The sequence below is a fragment of the Apium graveolens genome, chromosome 9, assembly GCF_009905375.1.
Source record: "Apium graveolens cultivar Ventura chromosome 9, ASM990537v1, whole genome shotgun sequence".
Taxonomy (NCBI): Eukaryota; Viridiplantae; Streptophyta; class Magnoliopsida; order Apiales; family Apiaceae; genus Apium; species Apium graveolens.
This window is the reverse complement of record NC_133655.1, coordinates 248,381,747-248,392,458: the sequence shown is the minus strand read 5'-3', so window position 1 is coordinate 248,392,458 and position 10,712 is coordinate 248,381,747. Positions and strand designations below refer to the sequence as shown.

Genomic DNA, 10,712 nt, shown 5'->3' with positions numbered 1-10,712 from the left:
TAATGGTTTGAGCTCTAAGGTAGGCGCTTCCTCTATTGATGGTTTGAGCTTCCCTTCAGCGTTCTTGAGGTCAGAAGTACCAAGAGATTCAAATGGTATATCTAGCTTTCGCTTCCAGGGAGAAGCGTTCAGATATTGTAATTGCTCGTTGCTATCTTCATCATCACTGTCAAATTCCCCCACTAAGGCCTTTTCCAATGCATCAGACATTAGCATGTGATCGAGTTCCGAAGTAACCGCAGAATCAATCACATCCACTTTTAAGCACTCCTCATCTTCTGTAGGGAATTTCATTGCCTTGAATACGTTGAAGGTCACATCCTGATCTTGAACCCGTATAGTAAGTTCTCCTTTTTGCACATCTATCAAGGTACGGCCAGTCGCCAAGAAAGGCCTCCCTAAGATTATGGGAATCTTTTTATCTTCCTCAAAATCCAGAATAACAAAATCAGCAGGAAAGAAGAGCTTATCCACCTTGACGAGCACATCCTCAACTATGCCCCTTGGGTAAGTAATGGAACGGTCCGCCAATTGTAGCGACATGTATGTGGGTTTTGGATCAGGTAGGTCCAGCTTTTTAAAGATCGACAACGGCATCAGATTAATGCTTGCTCCCAAATCACAAAGGCACTTGTCAAAAGTTAGATTGCCAATGGTGCAAGGAATGGTGAAGCTTCCTGGATCTTTCAGTTTTGGTGGTAACTTTTGTTGCAGAACCGCGCTGCATTCTTCCGTGAGAGCAACGGTTTCAAGGTCATCCAGTTTCACCTTCCTTGAAAGAATAGTCTTCATAAACTTCGCATAACTAGGCATTTGTTCCAGAGCCTCAGCGAAAGGTATATTGATGTGAAGTTTCTTGAACACCTCCAGAAACTTCCCGAACTGTCTATCCAGCTTTTGTTGCTGCAATCTCTTAGGAAAAGGTGGTGGAGGATAGAGCTGTTTCTCCCCTGTATTAGCCTCAGGCAGAGTGTGTTCAACAGTAGTCTTCCTTGGTTTCCGCCGCTTTCTCCCTTTGCTTAGATTCTTCATCTCGAACTTCAGCTTCGACTTCTTTTGCCTTTTCAGCATCAGCTACTTTTCCAGACCTTAAGGTAATAGCCTTGACTTGCTCTTTAGCTTCCTTCCTGCCTGGTACTTCCGTGTCACTGGGAAGAGTGCCAGGTTGACGATTGAGCACTGCATTGGCTAATTGACCGATTTGATTTTCCAAGGTCTTGATAGAAACTGCCTGACTCTTGCACAACAGCTTAAGTTCCTCAAAATCAGCACTAGTAGGTGCAGCTGCACTTCCCTGTTGAGGATATGATTGTCTTGTAGCATACTGCTGTGGTTGCTGGAATCCAGGTGGGTTAAACTGTTTACTCACTCCTTGCTGATATGGTGGCTGAATAGCATTCTGATTATTTCCCCAGCTGAAATTTGGATGATTTCTGTTGTTAGGATGATATTTCGCTGGCACAGGCTGCTGTTGTCGCTGATAATTATTCACATACTGAACAGATTCATTGACAAGAGAACACTGATCCGTAGCATGAGAACCTGCACAAAGCTCACAAACCATAGCTATTTGATTAACTCCATACGTAGCCAAAGAATCAACCTTCATTGATAGCGCTTGGAGCTGGGCTGCAATAGCGGTGGCTGCATCAACTTCCAGAATACCTGCTACCTTTCCTGTTGTCATCCTCTGAGTTGGGTTTTGATGCTCATTTGCAGCCATCGTCTCAATAAGATTGTACGCCTCAGTATAGCTTTTAGCCCATAAGGCGCCTCCAGCTGCTGCATCGAGCATGGGCCGAGATTGAGCCCCCAAACCATTATAAAAACCAGTGATTACCATCCAATCCGGCATTCCATGATATGGACATTTTCTCAACATTTCCTTGTAGCGTTCCCAAGCCTCGCACATAGATTCTGTAGGTTGCTGCACAAACTGAGTAAGAGCACTCCTCATAGCAGCAGTCTTTGCCATTGGATAAAACTTCACCAGAAACTTTTACGCAAGATCTTGCCACGTAGTGATTGACCCAGCTGGTTCAGAATGTAACCAGTCTTTAGCCTTATCCCTCAGTGAGAATGGGAAAAGCCTCAACTTGATAGCCTCATCAGTCACGCCATTATACTTAAAAGTGCTGCAGATCTCGACAAAATTCCTTATGTGCATGTTGGGGTCTTCAGTTGCCGCTCCTCCAAAAGAAACAGAATTCTGCACCATCTGAATAGTGCTCGGCTTGATTTCAAAGGTGTTAGCTTGAATAGCCGGATGAAGGATGCTTGACTGAATGTCATCAATTTTAGGCCGAGAAAAATCCATAAGAGCTGGATCAGCTTGAACAATATGATCTCCCATGTTTACTGGTTCTTTCTGCTCAGTTCCTGAATCCGAATCTTCAAAATCTAACTTCTCCGGTGTATCAAGAACTTCGTCTTTCTCCTCAGCTGTATCTAAGGTCCTCTTGCGAGCACGAGAACGAGTTTGCATAAACGTTTGCTAAAGTACCTGAAACACAACCGAAAAGAGTAATTAACTACTACGTCCTAATCACTGAGTCCTAATGACCAATGATGGTAAGTACATAAACTAAACAAATACGCCGAGTCCCCGGCAGCGGCGCCAAAAACTTGTTAGGGCGAAATCACGCACTAATATTCACGCAAGTATACGCGTTCGCAAGTAATATAGAATACTTTCTAGTTCGTTCCCTCAGAGACTCAGACTAATTTATTGTCTAATTTAACTCACTCACCAATGTATGATTACTTCTCAATGTTAAGATAATAACACTTAAAATTGTTGATTAAATATTAACTATAATTAACTACTTAATTAACCACTTAACTAACACTTCAATTTATCAATAATAAAACACTCATGAGATCACAACTTCATTATAACTTCCTTCTATAGCCATAGTTATTACCTTTAGCATGTGACAGTGATGATATTAATCGAATAACACAAAACTGATAAAAGCCAACTTTCATTGTACTAATACCATTCTACCAAACATCCACAATTAAGATAGAAATTGAATAGTCATCAATTATGTTGAGTTCCTATATGTCTACAGAAATTGACAACACAACGATTTAAGCACAAGTTATTCCTTTTGATTACATAGGGCAAATAAAACTGTTAGAGTTACCCACTAATCATGCACAACGTACATGAACCTATGCTAGCATGGCAAGTTCTAAATCTCAAGATCCACCGTCACTTCACAAGAGATTAACACCCTATCTTATATGTTCGCGACGCACATAAGACGAATACGCACAACCAATACTAGATATCATGCAATCATCACACACTAAAGTATTAAACAATTAACTAAAGAATTCCATAGTAAATCCGTTGCAACCCCATGATCACGATTAGCCCATAATAGAACTTATCGCCATCATGGGTTCATATGAAATCATGATAAATGAACACAAGAAAATAACAACTAAACTAATTATATTAAAACAGAGTACGTCACAAGAGTAAATAAGTCAAAGCAAGAAAACTAGCATCCAACGTTACAACGAAACAAGAATCACAAGAATATATGCTTCCTCTTCGTTGCTGTGTGCTAAATCGGTCTTCTTCCTTATCTCCTTCGCTTCTTGCAAAAACACAATCTAAAACATAATCCCCTCTTAATACTCTGTGAAAAACGTCTCAAATCTACTTATATAATAGTCCCATAAAACTCAGATTACATAGAAGTTGGAAGCCAAACAGAAGTAGAAGTCTAAAACAATATATTATTTTCCCCGACCCTGCGCGGCCGCTCAGCATTTCTGCGCGGGCGCGCAAGGCTGCTGCGCGGCCGCTCAGCATTGCTGCGCGGGCGCGCAGGACCCTACTGGAAAATTTCCAGGTTTGCTCCGTTTCTTCGCCGTAATCTGCCCGTTCTTTTCCTCTCGCAATGGTGAACACATGCCAAGGCTTATTCTTGATGATTCCTCCTCCGAAATGCAACTAATACCCTGAAATGCATAAACACTAGAAAAACGCATCAAATACACAAAATACTTGATTTCAAGACACCAATTTAAGCCATTTTAAGACGTTCTAAGTGGTATAAAATGCCACTTATCAGTAGCCCCTTTAACGCGGCTTACTCGTAAGACTGAGAAGTTCGAATGGACAGAGAAATGCGAGAACAACTCTTAAGGACTGAAGCAAAGGTTGGTGACGGCCCCTATGTTGGCGTTTCCAGATGGAAAAGGAGATATTTTTTTTGATTTGTAGTGACGCTTCACATAAGGAATTAGGGTGCTTCTTATACAGCACAGCAAGGTAATCGTGTACGCGTCAAGACAACTAAGGGAATATAAAATTCGATATCCCCACCCATGAGCTTGGGCTCGTGGCAATAGTTTTGCCCTAAAGATTTGAGGCACTACTTGTATGGAGAGAAGTACGAGATTTACATAAGCCATAAGTGCTCTAGTACATTTTCACGCAGGAAGAGCTCAACATGCGCCAGAGGAGGTGGTTAGAGCTAATAAAGGATTACGATTATGAGATTCTTTATCATCCAGGGAAAGCCAAAATGGTGGCTAATGCCCTTAGTATAAAAGAGAGACTCAAGATGAAAATGTCTTTGGGAGAGTTGATAAGAGATTTTGAGAAAATGGAAATAGAAGTGAAGGTAACCGGAGCCGGTACCGAAAAGTTGTTTGAGATTGCAATACAACCTGAATTATTGGAAAAGATCATATTGTGCCAAGAAAAAGTGATGAATGAAGGTAGAGAGCCAACAAATAGAGAAGAGATTAATACCGAGAAAGAAGATAAGGGAATAATGAGGTGTTCTTACAGAATTTTGGTTCCAAACGTTCAAGAGCTTAAGGACGGGATCTTAGATGAAAGTCATAGTTCGAGGAATAAGATTTAGGGCAGACCCTGAATGTGATTGTCAGGGAGGTCGCCATCAAGAAAGAAAGAACCCATAATATAATGAAATGAAAAACAAGGATTTTAACGTATAAGATAACCCTGATTTTGGGAGAAGGATGAAACATTTCATACTGAGGAAATAGAAGTCGAGCAAGACAGGGAGAACCGGGACGGTACTCCTATTGGGCAATCCATGGATCTGCCTAAACAAAACTTATACTATTATCCCCAACCACCACCCTGAGGAAACAATGCGGTGAGAAAATCTTTCTGGACCTTTAAGTCGCTAAGCTCTCAGAGTTCCAAGGAACAAGTTGACCCAGTCAAGGCAAGAGCCTGGCTAAAGGAAATAGAGGAATCAATTGAGATTCTAAATGATTGACGAAGTGCAAAAGACTATTTTTCCACTTTCCTTCCTAAGAGAGAGGCCACCCGCTGGTGAAAGACCAAGAAAGGCACAGAGCCAGAGGTTATGATTAACTGATTAAAGTTCAGTCAATTGTTTTCGAGAAAGTAATTCCCAAGGTTATGGAGATAGTGTCAAAGCTTTAGAGCCAGAACAAAGGTGAACGAGTATGATAAATTATGAATCTAAGATCGTAAAAGTTGCCAAGATTCGTCTGAAGGACAAGAATCCCAGAACGACGTGATGTTTGAAGTCAATGATTAGTGGGTTCGTGAAATGATTGTAAGAGAGAGGTAAATAAAAAGAAACTGAAGTGGAAAGGAATATAAAGGCAATAGAGTTTGAGGAATGATAAGGGAGTTGGGTATGAGGAAACCCTAAAGACTCGTAGCAATAGAAATAGAAAAGTATGTAATCATCAGGATGAGGGTGATTCACCATGAGTTAAAGTTGATGGTTGAAGGCATAAGAGATATATATATTGTAACCCCTTTAAGTTGGGAGGATTTGAGGAAACCTTGAGATAGTTCGAAGGATAAACAATGAGACGCAGATAGATTGAGGAGACAAGAAAGTAAGAAATTAGGAAAATTGGATGAAGGAAGTGACCTTCAAGAATGTGAAGTGTAAGACCGGGGGCATGATACCCATAAAGGGAGACACCAAGTATGAAAGACATCCCAACATTGAGATGACTGTTGAGATAAACAACAAAAGTAAATAAGGAGGTATTAAGAAGAAGTTCACGTTGAACATGACCAATATCTTCCAGAACATCCCTGTTATCATTAATAAATCAGGAAAGAAAAGTAGATACCCGTTGTTATCTTTTGGAGGCCATATTGATTGACCTCATTTTGAATACAGATGTTATTATGAAATTAGGCATATATTATCGAGATGGGAATGATTGAATAAGATACCCTTATCAGGGATATATGACTTGATTTATCCATGTAAGGATGCAAGTACCTTTTTAAAGGTGGAATTAAGGACATAACCTCAATAGCATGAGATGAACCATGGGGGATGCATAAAGGATGGCATTTCACCCTTAATAGGGACATTATGAGTTTGGGTAGTATGGAACGGACTAAGGTAACAACAACCTTTAAAGATCAGTAGAGAAATTTTTCAGAAGTACATAGACAATGGTTCTAGTATTAGTAAATGGTATTTTGACATGCCCTGTATCTAGGGAATACAGGAGGAACGATTCAAGGATAACCTTAGAGGTTTTACAAGGAAAAAGGAAATATTCAAAGTTCTCAAGAATAGAAATTTTGATAAAGGAAATGTGAATTATAATAATGCCAGGTGGGCACGTGTTAAACCATAAGAAAGTATAGATTGACCCAATGAAGGTCGAGATTGGTGAAAACAAGTAGGACCCAAGATAAGAGACGTCTGAAGTATGATCGAGAGTCAGTCGTGACAATGTTAACCTATAAAAGACCGAGGCAATAACTTATGGAAAAATGGTGATATATTTTTTTTACCAAAGCGTAAGGAAGAGCATTTTCACACAAGCGGTGATCGGAAATGAGGTAGAAAATTTATTTGGAGGTGGTTAAAATGACATTGATTGTAAGGAAATTTTACTATCAGGAAAGGCCAAAGAGGTGGTCGACACTTTAAATGTAAGAGGATAATTATAGGCGCTCGTGCCAGAGGAATACAGTGATGATAGTTGAAGCCGTGAAGGTTGTATTATGGTTTGGAAGATTGACATTCCTTCTGATGACTGTGCAATACCCAACCGTAATAGTAGTTTGGTAAAGGTTTAATTCGTGTAATCGCCATGAGCGGGCTATCTATCTTAGAAGGTACTATCTTGAGATAAGCCAGGACCATGTTACGAAATGACTAAATGAACCTTTGAGATGCATGTCTCCTAATATAAACATATGATTAAGAATGGTATTAACCTGCTATCGTTGCTTTTATTGAAACTCTTCTGTAATTTTATCTGCTTCATGTCATATGTACGTCAAGTTCAGGAGTGTTCTTCATGAATCATGAACGGTGATCATGTTGCCTCCTTAGAAGAATTCGATACGATATTTATGGACTCCGTATGGTTAGCTATTAAGATCCAAGGAAAACGAATGACTATAGTAGGTCCGTGGTGGACTATAGTAATGCATCAACGATTCTTTGAATAATGAGCCAATTACAACCGTGAGAGTTGTATTGTAATGGATGTTGAGATTGGGTACCACTAATGGGGTTGTGGTGATTTATAAGTTATTATTGGTAGACTATTTAAGTCGATTATCTACCTATTGAATATTTATTCCTTCTTATTAATAGAGGGTCGTATTAAAATACGAGGAAGGTTGCGATGCAAGCATAGAATTCTAATAATGATGATGTCTAGAATGAAATCCCAGATTCGATTTTTGATGTCGAGGGAGTTTCAAAGGTGATTGTGTATAAGCTCGAGCAAGAGCATGGGTCCATAGAATGATGGACGGAATAGCAAAAATATTTAGGCATGTGAAATGCGATGCTATAATACTTGATGTTGATATATATACGTATATGTTTTGTTCTCCTATGACAAACCTCTATAGTTCAGAGGTAGATTCCAAGCCAGATATTTTGTGGCAGTATTTTTTTTACATATATACAATTCTCTTCAGTTCGTTCTTTTCTCTTCTTTTCATTTCATGTAAGCTGAGAAGAACAACCCTTCCAGAAGGGGAGGTATTGCCGAATGACTATCTATTGGTATGATAGAAGCCTAGTAGGATACCACATGCTGTTTAATTGCTTGTCAAGTACTAAAGGCTGGCCACCTTCTGTACTAACTATGCAATATAACAAGTGTTCATGATCATAGTGATCTCTCAACAAATTTCTTTACTTCTATATAATGGATCAAGCTTTCGAAGATAGAAATAGCTAGAAATGAAGTGGTACCAAGTATGGTGGTATTCCGATTCTAATGCGTTCGTGATACTAAGGTTGACGTGGTTATTAAAAGGTTATAGAACTCCAACGAGCAAAAGTATAACCAGTATAATATTAGGAACGGAAGATAGTAACGCTTACGAACAAGAAAAGAAGGAGTATTGAGAAGCAAAAGCTATAATGCTAGAAGCTATGATGAGAGTCTGTGCAATAGACTTGAAAGAATTTGGAATGCTCACTTAACACGGATTGAGTTTTCTTACGACAATAGATCGTATGTCAGTATCGAGATGTCGCCTTACGAGATCTTTGAGGGAAGACAATGTCGATCTTCCTTATGATAGGATGATGTTACAGAGCGCAAGATGCTCGGACCAGCAGTGGTCCAAAGGACCAAGGATATAATAGATCTAATCAGAGGACGGCTGGTAGTAGCCCAAGATGGACATAAGAAGTATGCTGATTTGACACGAAAAGACAAAGAATAGGAAGTAGGGGACCTAGTGCTGTTATAGGTATTCCCTTGGAAAGGATGGATGAGGTTCGGAAAGAAAGGAAAGCTAAGCCCATGAATTGTTGGACCCTTGGATATATTAAGACGTATTGGGAAGTTAGCGTATGAGCTAGCCCTACCCCCGAACATGTAGCAAGTTCATAACGTGTTCAACGTATCAATGTTAAGGAAGTGTAATTCGGATGCCAGACAAATAGGGGCATATGAGCGCATAGACATGCAACCAGACGTAACCTATATGGAGCAACCAGGAAGGGTTATAGATCAAAAAGGAACAAGTGCTTAGAAGAAGGGTTATCAAACTAGGAAGAGTTTGGTGGTAGAACCACAATGTGGGAAAATTTACTTGAGAGTGAGAAAGTGCAATGCTAAGAGAGTATCCCTATTCATTTTCTATCTGATTCCGGGACGGAATCCTTTTAAGGAGGGGAGACTGTAATAACCCCAATTTTTGGAATTTTTAAAACCCTGATGAATAGTAACTTTTGTTGATGATGCTGATTAAGGAAAATTATCAGACCACACTATATAGGAGTACTGTTATGGAAATTCTAAGATCGTATTAGTATTCCATAAAGTAAATAAGTGTATGTAAAGATTGTCAGAATCCAAATTCGAACACTTTGATTTTTTTCCCAAAAATCCACCAGGTACCGAAACAATTGAGTATAAGGTAACATGATTAAAAGGATTTAAATTCAAGGATTATAAGAGAGGATCATAAAAGGAATATAAAATATTGAGAAAGGTTTAGGGGAACCCAAGTAATAAGATCCCGGGTATGATCTCTCAAACGATAAATGAGAACGAAAGCTAAGCGAACCATAAAACAGATAACGACCATTAGCCAAGTAATTAAGCACTAATCAGATGGGATTAGTGGGTTATGACATCATCCAACCATAAGGTTTGGACAAGTGTCCTTGTGATGATGTAATGGAGGTGATGTCATCACTTTATTAAAGTTAAAGGAAGATATTTACCAAGGATTAATCCTAGCCAAGCAAATCATTTCACAAACTTTAGAATTCAAGAATCAAGCAAGCTTTCTTCTTCTCCCCACCTAAACTCTCGGTTGGTTTTCTTCAAAAACCAAATCTTAGCTTCTCTTGCTCTAAAATCACAAGGTAATTACCATAGCTTCCTTACCTACTAGTGAATGCATGGTAGAAGTTTGGAAGCCAAATTCCATTCTTAACCTAGGCAAAAAGATCATCAAAAGTGATGATGAATAGTAACTTTCAAGAACTAATGTTAGTTTTCTTCATTTTTATGAAATGTTAAGGTTATACAAGCAAGGATCAAGGTTCTTTTAGGCATTCAAAGCTCTTGGGTTGTGTTAGGAAGCTTCAAGGAGGTATAAACAACTTTCACCTTTAACTTATAGTTAGAACTTTGAGTTTTGATGAGTTTATAGATGGATTAATGTATATATAGAAATATCCATATATGTATAGCAAGATCCATGTATGTTAGAGAGTTTGGTTGGATTTGTGGTGATTTTGGATATGAATCTTGGTTAATGGTTAATGAATCTTAAGTTATGGTTAGTAGATCATGTTTGTGGTTGAATGAGTTGGAAAACCTTGAGATTATGGACTGACTTTGCCTTGATCTAAGTTATGTTTGATTTATTGTTGATGGTTGGATGGTTTGTAGTGAATTGGTAAGGAATTGGAGTGGTATAAATATTGGTAATCGCGTAAATATAGCCGTCGTAATGCCCGATTTACCTTAGACTGCTTTTGTTCTTAACATTAGGACCCATGAACTCACTGTTAGGTTTTGACCATTGCCATGATTAGATAGTTCATGTTACGATCTTCGTTTTGATATATGGTACGCTTGAATCCGATGTACGGTTTAGGAGAAACGACCGTTTTAAGTAACGGCGTTTCGCGAACGAACCATTACCCCTCGCCTTACTTTAAAACCTTGGTTAAGGTCCTTAAATGACTAACTGGAGTATGAAACAATTATGT

General features: G+C 39.0%; 1 non-coding gene across 1 annotated transcript; it reads left to right on the top strand.

Moving 5' to 3' along the window:
- The first annotated feature begins 1,853 nt into the window (after positions 1–1,853).
- LOC141688170 (small nucleolar RNA R71) lies at positions 1,854–1,960 on the top strand. The gene has a single exon (XR_012561631.1). It is a non-coding gene; the product is annotated as a small nucleolar RNA R71 (small nucleolar RNA).
- The last annotated feature ends 8,752 nt before the right edge of the window (positions 1,961–10,712 follow it).